Source organism: Sphaeramia orbicularis, chromosome 2 (assembly GCF_902148855.1).
Source record: "Sphaeramia orbicularis chromosome 2, fSphaOr1.1, whole genome shotgun sequence".
Classification (NCBI taxonomy): Eukaryota; Metazoa; Chordata; class Actinopteri; order Kurtiformes; family Apogonidae; genus Sphaeramia; species Sphaeramia orbicularis.
In genome coordinates this window covers 30,567,676-30,592,466 of record NC_043958.1, presented here as the reverse complement: position 1 = coordinate 30,592,466, position 24,791 = coordinate 30,567,676, and positions in this window count along the sequence as shown.

Here is a 24,791-nt window from a genome sequence, read left to right as displayed (position 1 = left end):
TAATAATAATAACAATAATAATAATAATAATAATAATAATAATAATAATAATAATAATAATAATACATTGAATTGGTTTTTCTTTCCTTTCAATGACCAAACTAAATAAGTTGTTGCAGTGTTTTGTGATTCTGTAACTATTTACAGAATCTGCCAACACTGGAGAGAACCTGACATTTTTCAATCTCAATCAAAATCTGTGTTATTATCTGTTCTGTCTGGTCTCATACAGGAAACACATGTGTTAAGGAGAAACCATCAATATTGGTTGTGTTGAAAATGTCCTGTCGATGACCTAACTAGTTCATTTAGTCTGTCTGCTTCATTGGTCTGAACACATGTGTTTGTTCTGTTCCATTTCAGTCACCACCTCTTCTTTTTCTTTGGTTTAATGTAGAAAGAAGACAAAGGTGGATTTGCAGAGAAACCTAACAGTTGTTATCAGTGAAATGTGACTTTTTTCGATTTGATGTGTTATCATGTGCAGCACTGGGTGTTTCTGAAGTCAGATTAAAACATAGACTCGCTTCCATTTAGTTTCTTGCATTTGTTTGACTGTTTTCCAACAGGTTATGGTGATGAAGGAGTGGGAAATGTGGTGTGTACACTGTACAAAAAAATATGTAATTTAACAGAATTTTACCATTAATTTTACAGATTTTTCCTGTATTTTTAAGATACAGGAAAATATCAATGAAATCCCAAAAATAGACTGTGATTTTACATGTCAAATGTAAAATAACATTAAAAAAAACTGTAACTGTGAATAACCCAAAAATTTTGTTTTTTTTTTAAAAGATTTTTTTACAGAAAAATACAGTTAAAAATACATTTGCAAATATATCGTCATTTCACAAATATTTATTTTCTATCATGAGATTAAACTGTTAATTTAAAGTGTATTACTGTAAAAAAATAATAAAACGAGATAAAATTACTGACAATTAACCGTTAAAGAAGTATTAGTTCTGTCAGTTGAACCAGACTTGTTGTTAATTGGACAATATCTTGTGTAATTACAGGAGGTTTCACAACAAAAATGTTGAATAAATGTATTTTTGTGAATGTATAACATGTCTAAGCACTGATAAACTGTCCAAATACAGTTTTTATCAGTGGATTGGACAACTGAGTCTCATTGGAAATTATTATATATATATATATATAGGTAATTTGATTGTTTTAATACATGTAAATATTTTTTATTAAACATAAAAAGCAAAAAAAAAGAAGCAAAATCTCATGTAAAGTTAGGGCAAAAAACTGTATTTTAATTATGGAAAATTACCGTATTTTTATGAAATGGTTATATTCTGTTATTAACAGTATTTTTTCGGCACCCCTGCTGATGGAATAATATGGTGTTTTGTTTTTACGTGTTTTTTTTTGTTTTTTTCCAGTGTATCCCAGATTCCAGTGTGGAGTTGAATGTTGACATGTGTCCTCCACACAGAACTGGGAGGATGACTCTATGTTTGTGTGAAGGTTGGAGTTCTCCTCATCCTTCTGCTGTTGGATCATAGACTGTCAACAACATGGACTCCATAGACTTGGAACTGAACTCCTAACTGTGTGAAATCTGCAGATGCATATCTTTATGTCCTACAGATTGGACAATGAGCGGATTGATCAGGATCATCAGCTTGTGACAGAATGGTTCAGGGAGAATCAGACATCATTTTCACACATGGATTCACCTCCAGAAAGTCCAGACTCCAATTTGGGATGGGATGAAGACTTGATGCAGCCGTCCGATTCTCCATCATCAATAATCCAAAATTAATGCGACTGTGGACGGAACAAATATTATCAACCTTATTGTGACACTACAGAAGCATTATGTGGTCAAAAGATTGTGACAGTGAATGTCTCCTGAATCCAAACCAAAGGAGGTGCTTTTGTTTCTGTAGTGTATTATTGTGTTTTTTTTCTTATAGTGTATTATTGTGTTTTTTTTCTTATAGTGTATTACTGTGTTTTTTTTCTTTTTTTCTTATAGTGTATTATTGTGGGTTTTTTTCTTATACTGTATTATTATGGGTTTTTTTTTCTTATAGTTAATTGTGTTTTTCTTTTTTCTTATACTGTACTACTGTGTTTCTTTTATTATAGTGTATTATTGTGTTTTGTCTTTTTTTCTTATAGTGTATTATTGTGTTTTTTTTTTCTATACAGTATTATTATGTTGTTTTTTTCTATAGTTAATTGTTTTTTTTCTTTTTTTCTTATAGTGTACTACTGTGTTTCTTTTATTACTAGTGTATTATTGTGTTTTTTTTTCTTATACCGTATTATTATGTTGTTTTTTTTCTTATAGTAATTGTTTTTTTCTTTTTTTCTTATAGTGTACTACTGTGTTTCTTTTATTATAGTGTATTATTGTGTTTTGTCTTTTTTTTTTTTCTTATAGTGCATTATTGTGTTTTTTCTTTTTTTTCTTATAGCGTATTATTGTGTTTTTTCTTTTTTTTCTTATAGCATATTATTGTGTTTTTTCTTTTTTTCTTATAGTGTATTATTGTGGGGTTTTTCTTTCTTTTTTTTTCGTACTGTGTATGATTGTGTTCTTTCTTTTTTCTTATAGTATATTATTATGTTTTTTTTATTATAGTGTATTTTGTGTTTTTTCTTATAGTGTATTACTGTGTTTTTATTTTCTTATAGTGTATTATTGTGTTTTTTTCTTATAGTGTATTATTGTGTGTTTTTATTTCTTATACTGTATTATTGTGTTTTTTATTTGTTTATCGTGTATTATTGTGTTTTTTCATTTTCTTATAGTGTATTACTGTATGAAAGTATTGCACTTAGAATTATAAGTAAATTCTACAAGGGCGATCATCAAGTAAACTTTACTTGTGGATATACGTTTATTTTACTAACAAACTTCAGGTAATTTACTGATGATTATTAATATGATCCTTAAATTGTGACTTTCTCCTCCTTTGGAAGTTTTGTTTGGACTCTGACTGCTTCAAACTGAAATGCTAATGCTCCTAAACTAATGACTTTTCAAGGGATTTTCTGATACTGTGACATATTGCTAGAATCAAGTTACCAGAGTGAACACTGGTCGTGCTTTCCTGGTTCTACTATAAGACACACTTCTAAGTGAGCAGTGGAATTTCCTTTCATGTGATAATGCTGATGAAAACCAGCCTAGACTATCTGACAGCAGCACAGAGCGTTCAGTCATGGGCTCAAACTGAAATATTCCTTCAGTTCACTCAGATACTCTCCCCTATAGGCACAACATGAGTCAGAGAACTACAGAACACAGAACACAAACCTGCTTTGAACCAATATTTACAACTTGTAAGGTAGTGCACTGTCACATGACTCAGTGACAGTTGAAACTACATGAGTCACATGACTGGGCACAAATTGCCCCCATTACCATCAGTGTGTCTCGCTACAATACTTTTTCTAACTTTTATTAATGGACAATATTTAAGTAACATTTACACAACATTTGACATATTTGTTGTGCAGTTTAAATTGCCTATTAAAACTTCTTTGGTATTTCTAGGTTCATGTGCACTGACTCTAACCTTTGAATATTATGTGAAAATACAGAATACAACTGACTGTGCCCACACAGTTTATTTATTACACCAATGACATATTTAGTTTGACTGGAATAATTCCAGTTCTCACCAATACTTACAGTTAGAAAATAAAAATCGTTACAATTAACTTAATAAATATTAGTACACCAAAAAATCATTGTTTTCAGTGCAAGTTTATGTAAAAACCTTTAAAAAAAAAACCAAAAAACTTCCAATCAACAAACATATTAGAGACTGAAAATTATTCAATATTTATTTTATTTTTTATGATGTGTTTTTCGTTTAATTTTATGTTATTTGGGTTTTGTTTCTTTTATTTATTTTTTTATATTGCTTCTGTTTTATTTCATTATTTTATTTCATAGTTTATTTTATAGTTTTAGTTAAATAATTCCAGTTCTCACTGATACTTACAATTAGAAAATAAAGTGTGACAGTTAACTTAATAAATATTACTACACCAAAAATCATTTTTTTCTGTGCATGTTTGTCATGTACAGAACTTAAAAAAAAAAAAAAAAAAGCCAAAAATTCCAATCAATGAACATATGAGACCCTGATAATCATTTAATTTATTTTTTTTAATATATAATTGTGTTTTTTCTTTTATTTTAGCATTTTATGTTATTTGGGTTTTGTTTTATTTATTTTCTTTATGTTGCTTCATTTTTATTTCATTATTTTATTTCCTTTTACTTCACACAATTTTAGACTGTATTTTATTTACTTAATTAGATTTTATTTTATTTTATTGTTTGTTTGTTTTTTTTCTCATTGTTATTCCGTTTTGTGTTCATTGTTCTTTCATGTGTTCAGCTCCTCTTTCCTGTTTGAACCCATATATTAGTGGCTCCTCCATTAGTGAACACTGACTCCAAACACTCATTTCCGGTCCACATGTATAGTAGAGGCGGAACCTTCGGACCCGGACCTGTTCCACCCGGGCCGCATTAGGGTGTCGGTTTCCTCCTCAGACCCAAACCGGACCAGTGTGTTAAACTGGAGAAAAACTGAATGTGGAAACTTTTCAAATGGTCTTGGTGACTTTTTAGTCTTTTTGTCACAGACTAGTGACAAATGTGTGTCCTTTTTCTGCTTCTACTGCAGACTTTGACGGGATTTGGAGACTGGGACGTGAAAGCACGGATCGTCCTGCACAGTAAGTGATCTGCATTATCGGCAAACGTGGGCCTTTCTGAACTAAATGACGAATGACATGGAATAACGAATGACCACGTAAGATTTAGCGTAACAACTGCTCCTTTGTCATTCAGAATAGTTTGAATGGAATGACAGCTATAATGGGAATGACGGATGACTTCGAATAACGAAAAACGACGTGTCAAGTTTACTGGCGTGCTGGCCTCTAGTAAATCTAGGGAACAGAATATGGAAGTAAGAGCATTTATCCCCTGAAGTTAGCTGTCGGTGTAGCCCTAGCCTCAGCTGAAAGTGAAGCTCCAGAGAGCTGTGCGAGCACATCTAACTTGATTTTCAAAATAAAAGCGTTTCCGTGTCAATTTTACGGGACTAAAGCATCCACTGTCGTCTTCCTGATATATTAGAGCCAAGGCATCAAGTATGTGACGTGACATTTCTATACACACTGTTGTCGATCAAGTTGGAATAAAATGTTTTTATCTCTTCCCATGAAATTAATGTGGTATTGTGATTCATTCTTGATAAAGTGTAACTGAATGCATTCGGTGTGTAATCATTGCAGCTGGTCAAAGGTGATTACTGATGTGTAGAAAGAGGAAAAAAGGGGGAATGTATCTGAAAACGTAATTATTCCAACTTTATGCACATCGGTGTACTTCTTTTAAGAACCTAATTATAGTACAATTCTTATAAGTCCATTTGTTGGATCTGTAAAATTCTGTAAAGCACGAGTTTACTTCTAAATATGAATAATGTCTTTGGTTTTGGCCATAACAAATATCATACAATTCAAATGGGCAAAAAATTGGATTTTGATTAGTCCTATTAGTCATATCTCCCTCTCTAAAGCGAATGACTCCAATATCCCATGGAATGACACTGTCATTCTGGAGAATGACAATGCATTATCCATTCTTATGTATTATCCATTATTATGACCACCATCTCTCTTGACAAATGGAATGACACTTACACTCAGTGATAATGCATTGTCATTCTCCAGAATGACAGTGTCATTCCATGGGATATTGGTGTCATTTGCTTTAGAGAGGGAAATGGAGATTACAACAAGGAGAAAACACTGTCATTCTTATGAATTGCAGTGTCATTCCACTGAGTATAAGTGTCATTCCATTTGTAAAGGGAGAAGGTGGTCATAATAATGGATAATACATTGACATTCTACCGAATGACAGTGTCATTCCATGGGATATTGGAGTCATTCGCTTTAGGAGGGAGATATTGACTAATAGGACTAATCAAAAATCCAATTTTTGCCCATTTGAATTGTATGACATTTGTTATGGCCAAAACCAAAGACATTATTCATATTTAGAAGTAAACTCGTGCTTTACAGAATTTTACAGATCCAACAAATGGACTTATAAGAATTGTACTATAATTAGGTTCTTAAAAGAAGTACACCGATGTGCATAAAGTTGGAATAATTACGTTTTCAGATACATTCCCCCTTTTTTCCTCTTTCTACACATCAGTAATCACCTTTGACCAGCTGCAATGATTACACACCGAATGCATTCAGTTACACTTTATCAAGAATGAATCACAATACCACATTAATTTCATGGGAAGAGATAAAAACATTTTATTCCAACTTGATCGACAACAGTGTGTATAGAAATGTCACGTCACATACTTGATGCCTTGGCTCTAATATATCAGGAAGACGACAGTGGATGCTTTAGTCCCGTAAAATTGACACGGAAACGCTTTTATTTTGAAAATCAAGTTAGATGTGCTCGCACAGCTCTCTGGAGCTTCACTTTCAGCTGAGGCTAGGGCTACACCGACAGCTAACTTCAGGGGATAAATGCTCTTACTTCCATATTCTGTTCCCTAGATTTACTAGAGGCCAGCACGCCAGTAAACCGACACGTCGTTTTTCGTTATTCGAAGTCATCCGTCATTCCCATTATAGCTGTCATTCCATTCAAACTATTCTAAATGACAAAGGAGCAGTTGTTACGCTAAATCTTACGTGGTTATTGCCAAATCTTATGTGGTCATTCATTATTCCATGTCATTCGTCATTTAGTTTAGAAAGGCCCGTCAAACGTTGGGAAAAGTGGCTCCGGTTCCAAGTACCCCGACCTCACCGAAAACTACAATGTGACGTCATCACAACAATAGCGGCGCACAGTGTGAAAGTTCCCAGTGAAAAGAAACTTGACAATGTCTAATTAGCTCCTCCGTCATTTGGCCTCTTCCATCTGGTTTGCGTATATGAGAACACTGGACTGTCCACAGTCCAAATGCCTCCCACTATCAAAGCAAATAGGAGCTTAGATCTGCCATCTCCATGTTTGTAGTTTGTGTTCAACGTGGATCAGCTGGAATACTTTGAGGTGGGATGGAGTTCAGTCCAAGTCAGATAGATTCTACCTCCCAGCACTCTGGAATGCAGCATATGCACAGCCCCACTACTTCCTGAACTGAACCCTTTCATGCATTCTGCTCACTCCAGTGGACAGCTGTTCTCCAGCTGTTCTCTTGTATATTCATGGCTTTTGTTGTTCCCTTTCATTTCAGCACCATCCATACACTGACATTCATACCATTACTGTAACTCTGTTCTTGACAAACATAATCTGCAGGAACATGACTGAGTGTAAATCAATTGGTAATTGTTATTAGACTGTAATTAACAGTTTCCTTAAACAAAAAGTTTTTTTCTATTATCTCCATGAAGTGAGTAAGAACTGAGTATTAGAGTATGATAAAAGGTGAGAAAACATCAGATTAGCTGCATCAAAAATGCTTTTGTTTCATAGTTTTCACACAGTATAGGGTCAAAATGTCCCGTCAGAGCCAACTTTAATTGATATCCATTCCAACATTTATTTCAACATAAAGTAGCTCCTTGTTTTGGATAATCCCTTATGGACCAACTAAAGCAAAAGCACATTTAAAAGTAAAAATGTGGGTCATTTAACAACACTAATCTGTCAAATTGTCTCTAAAAATGTCCTGTCAGACAGATTTCAAATACCGTGTTTTGACCCTATGTCACTTTCTGATATTGCGTTTTAAATACATGTTTCTTTGTTTCAAAAATTAAACACGGTGTCCAAATGAGTGGACATTTGTGTAACTCCATGAAAAACAGGTTAATTTAAAAAATAATAATAATTGAATCATTTTGGTTTTTTTTCATGCCCAAAGAGGAATAAAAACACTCAGGAAAAAAATCTTGACGAAGGTTCTCATAATTCATGCATCAAAGGGTTAAGGCAGCTCCTTTAAAGCAATTATTCAAATGAACCTTTTGTCCAAAGCATCTGGTTTATCACTGAACCTCCAAAAATGTGAGCTGTGATCTGTTCATACCAGTGATGTTCACAGTAGAGCTAATATCCCAGTGAAAGACCAAGTGAAGTATCTGGGAATTAGAATCACAACAAATGGAACTAAAAGAACTGATTTCAATATTATTCCAAGGTCAAAAGATGGACAGAAATGATTCAGTCACTGGTTCATAACAGACCTCTGTCTACTGGGCCGGATTCTTCTATCTAAAGCCCAAGGCTTCTCCACACTTCTGTATCCATGACAACCATTCTACACATCTGCAAAAGTAATCAAGTCATCTAACTCTAGAATATTTACATTTATTTGGAAAAATAAGACTCACTACCTCCATGAAACTCAACTTGTCAGAGATTATGATAAAGGGGGATTAAAAGCCATGGAATTTGAATCAGTTATCACATCTGTGAGAATGCAGTGGTTAAAGACTGTCTTTCCCAGCCCCATTCCAAATAATTATTCAGTAAAGTTGGATGGATTGACTTCTTATTGAAATGTGATTTTGAAGTGCATCAAATTCCTGTTAAGTTATCGAACTTCCACAAATAAGCATTGAACTTTAGCAAAATGATTTTTACCCATAACTTCTGCCCACACAACACTATTTTATGGAACAACAGATTGATTATTAGAAATAGAAAGTCAGTTTTTAAAGCTGAATGGTTTCATAATGGTTCATTATTTGTTTTGGATTTATTGAACACAGAAAGACACCTGTTATCATCTGAAGAATTCTCTAGGAAATACAATGTAAATAGCACAAGAAAAGAATATGATCAAACCTGTAAAGTGATTCCAACATCATTAGTTCAAATAATCCAAGGTGGTCTGCCCTGCCCCTTATCTGTTCCCTTCTGACCTGGTTTGAAAGTCAATGACATTGATCTGTTCGATAGAAGGTGCAACAATAAAAAAAATGATCTGTCTAGCTTTAAACAGAAAAACTTTGGGGACTTTAACACAGTTGCTTTACCTAACATCAAAACCACCCTGAGGGAAAAATGTTTTTCTTTTATCTTCGGTGTCCTGTTGCTCCCACAGTAAAGGAAACTCATTTCTAAATTGCATGTTCAGTTTACCCTGTTAAGGATTTTTTACACAAAAGATTAACTTTGCTGTGGATTCCTGTGTTTCTGTTCCTCTGAAGCTGAAACCATTGAACATTTGTTTTTTAAATGTTCACACAGCATTTCCTTTTGGGCTGATATTCACAGTTAGTTGTCCTTAAAACTGAAAATATTCCGTCTTTTTCTGTATTTGATATTATTTATTATGTGGATTCTTTAGATGTAAACATCAAAGATATTGTTCACCTTATTATTTTGGCTAAATTTCATATTCATTGTTGTAAGTGGAGAAACACGAACCCCTCCTTTAATTTGTTTATATGTGATTTCATTAATTATTACAGATCTCTTAAGTTTATTGAAAAAATGTCCAACAAAGCCAGAAAACTTTATTCTAGATGATCTCAGTCCTTGCTGTTTGAAATGTATCTTGCCTTAGTCCTTTGTGCTCTATTGTCCAGTCATATATATTTTTCTGTTTCTTTAGTTTCAGTACACTGCAAATGTCTTAATCTTTTTGTTTATTTTGTTTCAGATATTTTCAACAGTTCTATGTTTCATCATTCCATCATGTCTCCTAATGTATTTCTGTTTTCTCTTCTGGAACATTTTCCCTTTCTTGTTCTGTAAATTGCTTTGTGCCAATAAAAAAAAGGGAAAAAACAGCAGCTCCTGTATTTCCTGTCTTTCATTATTGGACACACTGGTTAACCCAGGTGTGTCTGCTACTTGTTGAGACTACTGTGGTCAGACATACCTGGAATAATCAGTGTGTCCAATAATGAAAGACAGGAAATAAAGAAATAAATCATAAATAAGGAGCTGCCTTAAGTTCAGGAAGTGGTGGAGCTGTGCATAGAGCCCAGAGGGACACACCTTTCAAATCTAATACGCGTCTGTTCTAGACATTACGGTGATGATGAGATATCAGGCCTTGATTCCAAAAATTTTAGAAATGAATTCCATATCTTGTGGAAGATATGAGTTTTCCGTTTAATTGTGTACGTGAGCCTTTCAATAGCTCTGCAGGATGAGAGTTCAGCAATCCATGAATTCAACGATGGACAATCAACACTTTTCCAATGTCTACCTATAAGATGCATGTATTAGACAGAGGCTCACCAGCCTACTGTCATGAGTTCTAAGGGCTAAAGTTTCTGGAATAAGACCTAGAACACAGATCTCTGGGCACATTGGGATTTCTTTGTTCTAATATTGGAAATTGTGTGAATTAATCTTCTCCAAAATTCTTGCATATGTTCACATTTCCAAATACAGTGATACAAGGTGCCTCTGTCAGTTCCACATTTTATACAGGTGTCTGGGATATTGGGGTTGAATTTGTGAAGTTTTTCAGGAGTTCTATAGGTTCTCATAAGCCAGTTATATTGAATTAATTTAAATCTGCTATTAATGGATATTGTTTGTGCCTGGGAACAAGCTTTCTCCCATTCCTGCTCTGTAATACCTGTTTGGAGGTCTTCTGTTCATGTTTTCTATAATTTGAGGACTCTTCAGTCATTTTTATCTTTTTTTTATACATCATTGAGATCTTCCCCTTACTATTGGGGTCTGATGTTGCTAGTTCTTCTAAAATACTTAAAGGAGGACATTGATACGACTGCATCTTGGAGCAAATAAAACTACGAATCTGAAAATATGTGAACAAATGGGTTTGAGGGATTCCAAATTTTGTTTTAAGAGTTTCAAAGGACATTAGAATATTATCTTTATAAAGGTCTGAAATCCTTTGCAGTCCCAACTGCGCCCATTGGCTGAATCCAGGATCAGATTTACCTGGTTTAAATAATGCATTGTCCCCAATGGGGCTGAACTGTGATATCCCAGGCTGTTCTCCAAACATGTCTTGTGTTTCAGACCAAACTCTAATTGTGTTTTTTAGAAATGGGTTAACTGTGTCCTTCTTCAGTTTCTTCAAACAATCTGAATACAGATACCTATCTAGAGTAAGTCCTCTGGCATTTTCTCTCTCTATCTGAACCCAAGGTCAATTGGAATGTTCAGAGAACCAGAAGAAAGCCGATCTAAGCTGGGCTGCCCTAAAGTACCATAAGAGGTTAGGTTAGCCAAAATTTTAGAAAAGAATGTCCCATCCTGATTAAGCAGAGATAGGACAAAAAGAACCCACGTCTTCTGGGTCTGTACCCTTTTTGTGTATCAGTGTAATGAGCGCTTCTGTTAGGGTGGGAGGAAGGACCCCATCAGAGTGGGCTAGAGGCAACACTTTATGGAGATATGGACAGAGAATTTTGTTGATTTTTTTATACAGTTCACCTGGAAGGCCATCAGGACCTGGGGCTTTATTGCTTTAAAGCGAAGTGATGGCTTTTTTTTTTTTTTTTTTTTTTTACTTTTTCAATAGAGATTTCTGAGTTCAGCTGAGCGGATTATTTCATCTAACTGGGAGAGATTGCATTTATCCAAGAAATCCTGCGTAGCCGTATAGTCTGTATTGTTTTTGGAAGTGTACAAGTTTTTGTCAAATTGGAGAAATCGATCATTAATGTCCATGGGTTTCATCAGAATCTCACCTTTATCAGATTTGATTGTATGTACTGTGCGATCACTTTCCTGTTTTCTGACTTGTGGGGCTAAAAGTCTGTGGCTTGTCATTAAATTCTAAAAAATTCTCTTTGGTAAATAAGAACGCCTTACTAACCCTTGCTGAGAGTATCTTTTTATATTCATATTTTAAGACTGATAGTTTTTTTATGTAGTTTTTTGGGCATTGTCTTTGTCCAGAAGGTTGGTTTGATTGTCTAGTTCAAGTATTCTGGTGCTTTGAATGCCTCCCAGAGAATAGAAGGGGTGGTTTCTGAATTATCATTAGTATCAAAATTAGAGATCGACCGATATGGGTTTTTCAGGGCCGATCCTGATTATTAGTAGTTAGAGGAGACTGATAACAGATATTTGGAGCCGATATTCATTTGCCGTAAAAGTGTAAAAATTGGCATAAAATTTTTGAATAATGCAAACACTGAACTTCATTTAAATGCCTAAAGCATGTTTATTTAATCAAACAAATACAAAATAATAGCTCCAGAAGTGCATGGACTTCCTAGACTCAGAAGCATCTCTTATAAAGTTGAATAAAAGCTTAAATAAATAGCTCCCTGAAATTTTTCCACAGAAAATAAAGTCAAATTTAATTATAACGATAATGACTTCTCTTTGTTTGAAGTTCAAACACAACACAAATACAGGGAGTTAACGAGCTCAGCAGCAACACACAGCCTTCCCTGGTGGTGTTGGCCGATTGAAATACTGCCAGACTGCACTTTTAGACTTAGGTCCATCCATCTGTAACAAGGTTTAAAAAAAAAGAGAGAGTGTTAAAGGTGGGGCCACATGCTGACATCTGCTCAACTCATGCTTCATTTATTACAGCATTTGGGACGCCTTAAGTTGATTTCATTATTACATTTTATTTTACCATGCAATAGCAGGGACCCTGTCATTCAAAACTATGTTGCTACATTTTTAATGATTAATATGACAAAAGCTACATAAAAAAGTCTAATAGTTGCTATGAGTGCAGTTAAACTCCTGACAGAACACAAACAGCCTTTAGGGCTTTAATGAGCACACACAGGATTTAAAATATTCCACCATTTTGTTCAGATAAATTACTTCTGAATTTTATTCTCTCTCATCTTCACTTTAATTTTCAGATCATAGGACTAGAAAGCTCACAGCAGCGTTAAGAGTCATGACTTGTAGAGTTTTTCATGTGACTTTAACACAAACACACACTATTCTCCACATTCCATACATTTTGCCCCATTGCTAATCCATAGTCTGCAGAGTATTTAAAGTCAGACTGATGAACTAATGTCCTGGTAAAAGCTCATCAGCCTCCACCTCAGCGTGCTTCCCTAAAACAAGTGAACTGAGTTTTTTACGCTCTCTCTCTTAATCACACACACATGCTTTTCTATCACAGACTGTTTCCATCTCCATATTATCAACAGTTTTCTTTTATAATAATTCACAGACATGTCGGGAGGTAATACAAGTTAGCAGAGCTGCCGCTAATGTTTACTCCGCTCTTACGTTATTCTGCTGCTCACTGGAACGTTAGTTATGACATGTAGAGCACTGGGATGTTTATTACAATCTCAGAAGAGTTTCCTGCGTTTACCTTCGACACGTGTTTTCTCTCCGGACCTTCTCACACGAGAAAACTTTCCCTCTCCGTGGTGTGTGTGTGAGGACAGCTTCTGCTTCAGAGGGTCTGCTTCTGCTGCTTAACCAATCAGAGGGCGCGGGGTGGATAGTGCTGGAGACAGTAGGCAGGAGAGAGAGAGGCGTGGCTGCATCTGAGCCCAAATAACCCAGTTTTAAATTGATTTATTGATATCGGCCTGTCGGATTAAAAAAAGGCCGATGCCGAGATACGTCAAATTTCCAAATATCACCACCGATAATCGGCGCGGCCGATAAGTCGACCTCTAATCAAAATAGAGGGATATTTGAGCTTCTAAAAATCACAGAACTCTTTTTCAGTTAGTAACAGAGGATTCAGCCTCCAGTTTGTCTGTGGCTTCACCATGTTTTGAATATTCACAGTGCACGTTAAAGGGCTGTGATCTGACATCAGAATATTATGGTATGTCACATCTACGGCATATGGCATTCATTTGGCTTCTATGAGAAAGTAATCTATCCTGCTGTATGAGTTCTGCATTGCTGAGTAAAAGGAGCATTCTCTGCCAGTCGGATTAGCGATTCTCCAAATGTTAAATTAGTATTATTGATGAACGTATTCAGAAAGACACGCAAATGACTTCTGTCTGTTCTGCAGGTGGAAGATCTGTCTAAATACAGGTCTGTGTTTTGGCGTTTTGATGTGCAGGTTGAACGTATCCACCTCAGATTTGGTCAAATTGAATTCAATACGTCCAAGCTGGTGACCTTACGTGACATCATATGATCGTGGCGGTGCAACGAGTTCTGAGGTTTTGTCATAAAACAAGTAACTGTTGTAACTCATTTGTACATTGTTGAACCTGCATCAGTGTTCACATAGGGCTGCACGATTCATCGATTTTAAATCGAAATCGGATTTTTTAATTAGGATGATTTTTAAAAAGGGGAAATCGTAAAATCGATTTCATCTTTCTCGTGCCTCGGGCCTCGCGCTTCCGTGCGCCCATGGGCTACTGTAGGCTCTTCCTGTGACAGCGGTCTGTCACAGAAGTCCATGTAATGACCACGGACGTTAAATCTGTTAATGAGCCCACAGTAATTATAGCAATATAAGCCGTGGCTTCACGCACGGATCCTGCAACTGAAATAGAACTGCATGGGGATCACTCTTCTGTTGTCCCGGATCCGTACCGTACTGTCTTCTTCCGATCCGGGTCCGGGTCTCGGGGTCATCAGCCTCAGCAGAGGAGCCCACACAGCCCTGTGCCCACACATCCACCAGCTCCACAGATAGCCTCCAGTGTGTCCTGGGTCGGTCTGTTCCACGCACGGATCCCCCAGTTTAAATAGAACCACATGGGGATCACTCATATTAACGTGGTCCACACACACGACTGATGCCTGTCACTGACTGACACTGGTATCACTGCTGTGGGCCCAGATACCCCAAAAAGAGAGAATTTTTTTTTTTTTTTTTTTTTTTTAATAATTCATTTAGTCCTCTTACTTGCTAAATTTTTCATTCCCAAATGTAAGTTCAGTAACACAAAACCAAATATTTTTTTTTTGTAAGATGTTGAACTTATTTAAAGCTTTTCGATAAATCTGGAAATAAAAAGGCTCTAAAAAACATCAGTATTTGCTCTGATTTGGACATTTTATTATCGTGTATTCCCCCTGACAAACTTATGTTTTTCTTGTTGTATACATTGTTTGTATACTCGACTTCATTTTAAAGATTTAATGAAGAGAAAAAACAAAACAAACTGTGGGTTCATCATGATCCCATCACAGATTTGAGGTCAGAGCAGTACCTTGCATTGTGGGCTGCTCACGAAAACGACATGCTGACTTCTGTTGTCTTTTCTAGTCATACCCAAAAATCGAAACGAAAATCGAGTTTTTAGAGGAAAAAAAATCGGGATTTTTTTTTTTTTTTGCAAAATCGTGCAGCCTATGTTCACATGTAGAATAAGAGGATTGAGTTTTAGATGTTTGAAAATGTCCTATTAAAGCTCTACCTACCGATGTGGCATTTGTCACTGCACTTAGTAAAAGTTTGAACATGAACAACCCGCCTCCCTCCAAAGCCCCGCCCACTTCCCTCTGCCTGAGCTCTAACGCTCCCCTCCTCTCTCTCCTCTCACCTGATGCGTGTGGAGGAGGCAGAGGCGGCGGTCTGGTCCGCTTCGGTGTGTCCGCGTACCCTCCCTCAGTAATCAGATACATCATCCACCTGCCGCAGCTCCTGTTTCATCAGTAGACCCTGAATTTAAGGGTGTGGTCTGTATTTAAGGGTGTGGTCTGTATTTAAGGGTCTGGTGTGTATTTAAGGGTCAGTGACAGGAGAAGCAGTGTGAGTGAAGCGTCAGATTCAGAGGGACACATATCGGACGCGGAGACAACGATAATGGAGCGGATGCTGGACGGCCATAATGAATGATTGACAGGAGACTCAGTCAAGTTCGGCCAATTATTTCATTCGGACCGAATAAAATGATTGGTCAGACTTTTATCAGAAATATATGAGAATTAAACATTTTTGAGTTTCAATACCTGGTGGATTTCTTTTACATTTAGTTTGACACACGCTTATTAGGAGCATTTTAAGATGACAAAAGAAAAGTGTAAAAATGCCACATCATACGGAAAAGCTTTAATTATCTAACTCGTTAATTTTGTCTGTCTGTTTAATCTGGTTTGAAAGGGATGTGTTTGTTGTGTTCCATTCCATTGCATTTCAGTGACCACGTCTTCATTTCTTTGTGTTTTGATGTAGAGAGAAGCCAAAGGTGAAACCTAAAAGTTGCACCTGGACAAAGATCACCTGATTCCAGCAAACATGGATGGAAGACCCACCTGTGACCAGTGTGGAAAGACTTTCACCACAGCAAGATGCCTAAAAAGACACCAACGCATCCACACTGGAGAAAAACCATATGGATGTGACCAGTGTGGAAATGCTTTCACCACAGCAAGTTACCTCATAATCCACCAACGCACCCACACTGGGAAAAACCATATGGATGTGACCAGTGTGGAAATGCTTTCACCACAGCAAGTTACCTCATAATCCACCAATGCACCCACACTGGAGAAAAACCATATGAGTGTAACCAGTGTGGGAAGCATTTCACCCAAATGAATGTGCTTAAACGTCACCAACGCACCCACACTGGAGAAAAACCATATGAATGTGACCAGTGTGGAAATGCTTTATCACACAAATTACCTAAAATACACCAACGCGTCCACACTGGAGGAAAACCATATGCCTGTGCCCAATGCGGAAAGAGTTTCGCCCGTATGAATGGTCTTAAATATCACCAACGCAGCCACACTGGAGAAAAACCATATGAATGTGACCAGTGCAGAAAGAGTTTCACCCAAATGAATGTGCTTAAAGATCACCAACGCATTCACACTGGCGAAAGACCATATAACTGTGACCAGTGTGGAAATGCTTTCACCACAGTAAGTTCCCGAAAAATACACCAACACATCCACACTGGAGAAAGACCATATGAGTGTGACCAGTGTGGAAATGCTTTCACCACAGTAAGTAACCTAAAACAACACCAACGCATCCACACTGGACAAAAACATATGAGTGTGACCAATGCGGGAAGAGTTTCACCCAAATGAATGTGCTTAAATGTCACCAACACATTCACACTGGAGAAAAACCATATAACTGTGCCCAATGCGGAAAGAGTTTCACCCAAATGATAGGGCTTAAATATCACCAACTCATCCACACTGGAGAAAATCCATATAACTGTGATGCTAGCTAATCACCTAAAAATCCACCTAATCACCTAAAAGTCCATCCCATAATTTCACACCCACAACCCAAATCCATCTACACTTTACATCTGTCTTCAATTTAGTCCTTTCACAAATATAAAAACCTCTGAAATTATAATTACTCTGTCTAAATTGAAAGAAATCTTGAATGCTATTTGGAACAATATTATTTTTACTTTATAAATCATTTTTGTGGTTAAGGTGAGCTGAGTGTAATCTGAATTATGAACTTGGAAACTTACTGTGGTCAAGAAATGCTAGCCTCCCTGCGCTAATGTTAGACCAAGGCCTGACCCTTGAAGCTCTTTGTGGTTTAGCAATGCTATCTAAGCTGAACTCCCTGTGCAAATGTCAAACCAAGGCCTGACCCTTGATCAAACTGTCAAATGCATAAGTGCTATTTTGCAGGTTTTGCAGATGTCCAATGCACTTGTTAAACTGAAAGGGAACTTTCAAATGGGGTGTGCTTAGAGTGATTGGCGTATGTACTGACGTGTTTTACCCAGCAGTTGTTAACCAATCATAGTGTTTGTTGAACTTATGTAACTGAATATGGGAGTAACTAAACATGGGAGACTTCAAAGAGTCATTAAAGACTATAAAATGTAATGAAGAAGATTTTTATGGGTCAGACGAATAGTGTCTTTGATGGGATACTAGTGGTAAACTGCCTTCTCTGACAACTCACAGTGTTTGGATTTTGTGAATCATTGCTGTTTTCAATAAACCAGACTCTGGGTTTACCTTTTTTAAACTTCAGCCTTGCCTATTGGTGGATTTTTCTTCATTCTCCTTTTGTGTTTTTCCATCGGCAGCTTTAAGTGGTCAGTTTCTTTACCATATTAGTTAACCCCCATCACTTGGCAGACCAGGCCTCTGGCCGGACCTCAGTTTTAACAAGGTATCTGAGCAGGATAGAGAACACTGGCAGTCATGCACTTTGCAGGCACGTAGAGTTAAGCCCAGGGTAGATAGTTACCTGGTGTGTTAAAATATAAAGTATCTGGGGCAGTAATCCATGAACTAATTATTTGTAGTTTGTTGTGATTATTGTGCTATGTGCTTAACATGTCATCATGTGCATCACTGAGTGTTCTTTAAGTCTGATTAAAGCATAGACTCAGAAATTCCAATAATGTCGACATTGAAATAATGCTGGAATTGAAACAATGCTGAATTCGTCAGACTCCTGCTCTCCAGGAGGCAGACTCAGGTAGGACCTCTTGATTTTTCTCCATTTTTCATGGTTGTCATCATGTCTTTGTCTTCTGTGAATCTCCTTGGGGGCTTTGTGAATTTGGAGGAAACTCAAAGTCTGTGATTTGAACTGGTCTGTTTTTTTCCAAGTGGACACCTAGTGCTGTCATCAGTCAGGTTTGGCCACAGTGCAGGATCATCAGCCACAACTGGAGGACCTTCCTTTGGTGAGAATTCAGGTGCAGGTGAGGAGGTGGTTTAGGAAGTGCTGGCTGGGACATCCTCTTGGGTTTCCTCAAAGGACTCCCCATAATCTACGCTGAATAAGACCATAATGATCAGCCTAATTATGACCATTTTAAATCATCCTAATTAGAAATTATATAGACTGGATAAATACTTTATTAACCCATAAAAACCCAAACACACACCATCGACCAAAACCATCTACTGATCTAAAATGTTAAACCCTTATTGATCCACTAATCCTATCAATACATGTCAATAATTGGTGTAAATGCAGTTTGTCGTCTTTTCATGGTCATCAGATATGACCCATTTGAATGTTCAGAGGCTCCGTAGTTACCGTGGAAACACTGTCATCTTCTACAGTATTGATTCACCAGTAAAACCCATGGAGTTGAATCAATGACAGTGAATGAACACAGTGGGTTTAATGTTTAATTAATGATATTTTTGCTGAAAATGTAAATTTTCCCCCAGTTTTTTCTGATTTGATAAAATAACTTTTGAATTTACTCTGAGCTTTAATGAACATCTGCATGATCAGTGAATTAAATATAGGAAAATACATGATTTACACTGAAAAAACTTCAAATAAAGAGGATAATGTTACAATAAATGGTGATAAATCACTTAATAAAGGTTATATAGAGAGAAAAAATCCATTTGGGAACTGATACAAAGTATCAGTGGGTCTTTATGGGTTAATCCCAAATTGGGAAATTGCTTTTTTGCAGCAGTGTTAAGTATAGTAAGAAACAGAAGAATAATAGAAGCACACAGTAGAGAATAAAAACACACCCAATAAAATAAAATAATTCATAAATAACACACATACCCTCATCTTTAGAGGTTGTGGCCACTTTGTGAGTAGAAACAGCCAAGAATTTAAGCAAAGCACCGAATGAAAAAAGGAAACACTTAAATCATGACTATATAGTAGTTGACAATCAGGATTATTAACTGGTTTATTTACACAAAATGACTTAACCATTCTACCACCGAATATACAGAAGGATTGTCTTGTAAGTTCCACTATCAAAGCAGTTTTATACCTGCATGAAGTTGGCTCCCCACCCAACCAAAACCTCTGGATAAATATTCTCATTCGTTTGTGCTATTATGGTATTGAGTTATTAATAATTCTTTAATAGGTCATTTGAGCTCAGCCAGCCCCCACTTACTCCAAAATGAACTGAAATAGTGGTGTTTGTTTGTGCTTCGTTAGTTCTGGTTAGTGCCGTGAAAACTGTCGTTTGTGCTGTTATGGTTTTATAGATATTACAAGATTTATTTTCAGCCGATGACATCACACAGCCCCCCCACTTCCTCTAAATTGAGTGGAAATAGTTGTGTTTGTTTGTGCTTCGTTAGTGCTGGTTAGTGCCGTTTAAAGTTTTGTTTGTGCTGTTAGCATTAAGCCCCTCCCCCTCCAAGTTAACTCCAAAAATGCTTTGGTCCATGTTTCCGTTCATTCAAATGCATTAAAGACACATGAAGCCCAAACAGGTTCTACAGGTTGTGTTGTGCTCCACACTGGTCTGTTTTCCTCCTGCTTCTGTCTGTTTGGGTGTTTTTCACTCCTCCTCCAGTCAAACCAGTCCAGCTGTTGGGAGTTCACCCTGAACCAGAACTGCAGCTAAAGATTTGTAGGTGTTTTGTTTTATGACTGTAGAAAACAACTGCAGGGGTATGATCCTCCTCAGATCAGTTAGCTCTACCAGTGTTGTTGTTCCAGGTTCAGTTTTCCTTCTACATTTGTGTGTCTGTGCTGTGACAAACTGCTCGGCTACATACGATATTTTTGCTAACAGCTGTTTTAGGTTATTGTGCTGAACAGTAATTATTGGAGTGATTATTTAGTATTAATTGGTTTATTAGGCATTGTTTTTTCAGGTAGCTAGAGTGGACAGAACATCAAACCACAGATGAGTATTTTAGGATGCACCTTCAAACAGTGAAGTTACCAACAAAGTGGAATAACTGACATTTCATTTATTCTAAAATGTATTTAGTTACTTATGACTTTGTAGCTAAATGAATTAGTTTCATTACTTTTAAGTTAATAATTATTTTCCGTCCCTAAAACTGATGTTGAACAGGTTATTCCTTGGGGAACTAAACACACTTTATTTTATTTTATTTGAACATTCCATGAGCTTAACTGTGCAGAAGAAAACCTAGAGTTGTAAACACTGCAGTGTTTCATCAGCTGATGGGACACAGTATGGAATGGACTGTCAATAATACACATGGAAACCACAAATCCAAATGAAGGAACTCTACTCTGACTTTAAAGTCATACTTTCTGCGTTGTCCCTCATAAAAACAGCCCAGATCAGCTCATTGAATAAACTGTAGAATGTGATGGAAGAAGAGTGTTGAACATTTGGTTTATCTGCAGTCAAACATTTAGCAGGGCCTTCATGTTTACAAGTCAAACAGGGATTGGATCTCATTAGCAGAAGCTTCTCAAACCTCTGAGCAGAAAGTGTGTTTGTTCAAGGAGTCAGCACCAAACCTCCTGTAGTACTGGAAAAAAGTAATTTAATTACAGTAATATTACTAGCAGTGCACTACTGGCCAGTACTGCCTACAAACAGTCAAACTGTAGATTGATAGAATAAATCTGTATGTGTATAAATATATGTATGTGTATCTATAGATGGCTGGTCCTCAACCCTGGTCCACCAGAGCCACTATCCTGGTCCTCCAGATCCACTACCCTGGTCCTCCAGATCCACTGTCCTGGTCCTCCAGATCCACTCTCCTGGTCTCCAGATCCACTATCCTGGTCCTCCAGATCCACTGTCCTGGTCCTCCAGATCCACTCTCCTGGTCCTCCAGCCAGTCCTGGTCCTCCAGATCCACTCTCCTGGTCCTCAGCACTCTGGTCCTCCAGATCCACTATCCTGGTCCAGATCCACTGTCCTGGTCCTAGATCCACTGTCCTGGTCCTCCAGATCCACTCTCCTGGTCCTCCAGATCCACTGTCCTGGTCCTCCAGATCCACTCCTGGTCCTTCAGATCCACTCTCCTGGTCCTCCAGATCCACTGTCCTGGTCCTCCAGATCCACTGTCCTGGTCCTCAGATCCACTCTCCTGGTCCTCCAGATCCACTGTCCTGGTCCTCCAGATCCACTCTCCTGGTCCTCCAGATCCACTCTCCTCCATGTTTCAGATGTCTCCGTCTTCCTTCTCAGCTGACAGTCCTTCTCAGGCTTCTGCAGTGTGTGATGGTCAGCTCATCATTTGAATCAGGTGTTGTTAGAGGGATCCATGTAAAATCTGCAGGACAGTAGATCTGGAGGAGCAGGGACACAGATCTGCATTTGAAGTGGATGACTGCATGAATAAAAATGACTCAGGTTTGGAGCACTGACTTTATGAGCAAAATAAACATACAAATATCTGTGTTTGAAACAGGAGGACACAAACTCTGAACATGAACTATGAACTGAAGGAAGGTTTGTGAGGATATTTACAAGCATGAATTGGACCAAAAAGTAAGAAATGATAAAATAATACTGGAAATGAATGAACTGAAGCAGTGAAGTGATGACTGTTCAGTGGAGAACACAGCATGTGGGCATATGTGGGGGTTTTTGATGCTTTTTTCTGATGCTGTTTTCACTCCACTTCCTAGGTCTTCATCCATCTCACAGATACAGAAGGTCCAAGAGCATCCTGGGTCAAGCCTCCCTGGAAAGCAACAACTGCCCCCCCAAAGTAAATGTGTTTCCTCAGAGCACCACAGTGGAGGGAAATCCACTCAAAGGGAATTGTGTGTGCAGCTCTAAACCCTCCTCAGAACAGACTGTGGAGTCAGTTTTCTGTCAGAAGCTCTTGTATCCATGCATTTGTGTTTGACTCCAGTAGTGACAGAAGAACTGCAGTCCAGTGTCTTTAATGCTCCCACTATGAGCTGACCTGGATTTGAACTACAGCAGTGACAACATCAGATCTGTGTCTCCTAATTCCTAATCCTTTCTCTCTTGTTTTGCTTTGTGTGGTGTGGCCAAATGAGGTGGATGTCTTGGTTGGGATCTCCAAAGTCCATCAGCTTCTTCACCTGTGATGCCTGCCGTCCATGGGCTTCCATCTGCCTTCACATAGTTCTGTGTTCATCTGCACAAGCACATTTCCAGACATAAAGGCTTTGAACAGCCAGTGTGCAGGAGTCCCCAGCGTTGTTGATGCACCATCTGAACACCACGGGCTGTTAACTGCTGCTTCTATCTCACATGTTCTGTCCACATGACCATGGTGCTCTGTACAGCAGCTCCTGACTTCAGTGGAATTGTGACTGATGGACAGACCTGGGCTCTGTTAGAAATAAATGTACAAGGACTTTGGACTGCTTTCCAAATCTGCTCATTTATGACATGAGTCCAGGTGCCAGGCTTCAAATGGGATATGCTTTTTTTTTTAGTTTTAGAAAATTTGTCGTACTCAGCCTTTTCTGGAACAAATTCTCTCCATTTGTCCAAAGGGTTACTTTAATACATGAGCAATATTTTATGAACAATTTTGGAGTCAATATTCTGTTAACTTAGTTTGAAAACATTTCATTTACTTTGGTCAGAAATCAGATTTTGCAGAAGGTTGGAAATCCTCTGCTGAGAAGCTCACACTTGTAAAACAGTGCAATATTAGATGTGAAATTCCTGCAGCTCTAACTTTTTTTCCACAGGTGGACTTCAGGTTCAAACCTGTCCCCCCCCACTAGTGGGACAACTGTGAAGTCTCATGATGCTCCACTGACATAAATTGGGAACAAAACTACTGAACAAAACACTTCCTTTGCGTTGCTTTTTTATTGAAATTTCAGCCATAGTTGACAGGACAACTTTAGCAGGTAAACAAGGAAGAGGCATCAACAGGTTCTGATCAGGTCAGACCACCGAGACAGCTGTGAAGAACAGAGGAACAACAATGTGGAACCCACTGCAAATGGAGCTCCTGGAAAAATACATTAAAGACCATTTCAGCTGAATTTGTAGTGGGGGGGGCTAACATCATCGGCTGAAAAAATGTAATATTATAAAACCATAACAGCACAAACAACAGTTTTAACGGCACTAACGAAGCACAAACAAACACAACCATCTCCACTCAATTTAGAGGAAGTGGGGGGGGGGGGGCTGTGTGACGTCATCAGCTGAAAAATCTTGTAATATTTATAAAACCATAACAGCACAAACGACAATTTTAATTGCACAAACCAGCACTAATGAAGCACAAACAAACGCCACCATTTCGGTTAAATTTGGAGTAAGGGGGGGGGCTGGATGACCTCAGAAGGACCTTTCAAAGAATTGTTAATAACTCAATAACTACAATAGCACAAACGACAGTTTTAACTGCACTAACCAGCACTAACGAAGCACAAACAAATGAGAATATTTATCCAGAGATTTTCGTTGGGTGGGGGGGGCATTTCACGCAGGTCTCTGGAGGTCCTATGAGAAGAAAACATTACACAAGGAATGTATGGAATAATGAGTTCCACATGTGTGGACTAGTTGGAGCGCAAGGACTTGGTGGATCCAGAACGGTGGAACTAGAAAAGGAGACGACAAAGAAAGCTTGAGTTGAGACTCTTCATCTGTACATGTGGCTTGGTAGTCTGCCAGATCTGAATGAATAAATGTATGAATGGAAGATTCAGAAGGATCAGTGTCCTGGTTCATCATAAAAGACAAATCCCCTATCAGTCTGTTTTCAGTGCAGCTTCTGTTATTGTCACCTTTAGATCAGGAAATAGGACTTTGTCCTGATGTGATGTGTTATCATGTGCATCACTGAGTGTTCTGTAAGTCTGATTAAAGCAGAGACGCAGAAACTGAAAGAATGATGGAATTCAAATAATGCTGGAATTGAAATAATGCTGAAATTGAAATAATGCTGGAATTGAAATAATGCTGGAACTGAAATAATGCTAGAATTCAAATAATGCTGAAATTGAAAATGCTAAAACTCAAAGTGCTGGAATTGAAATAATGCTGAAATTGAAATTATGCTGGAATTCAAATAATGCTGGAATTCAAATAATGCTGAAATTGAAATAATGCTGGAATTCAAATAATGCTGAAATTGAAATAATGCTGAAATTGAAAGTGCTGGAATTGAAATAATGCTGGAATTGAAAGCATGCTGGAAATCAAATAATGCTGGAATTCAAATAATGCTGAAATTGAAGGTGCTGAAATTGAAATAATGCTGAAATTGAAATAATGCTGGAATT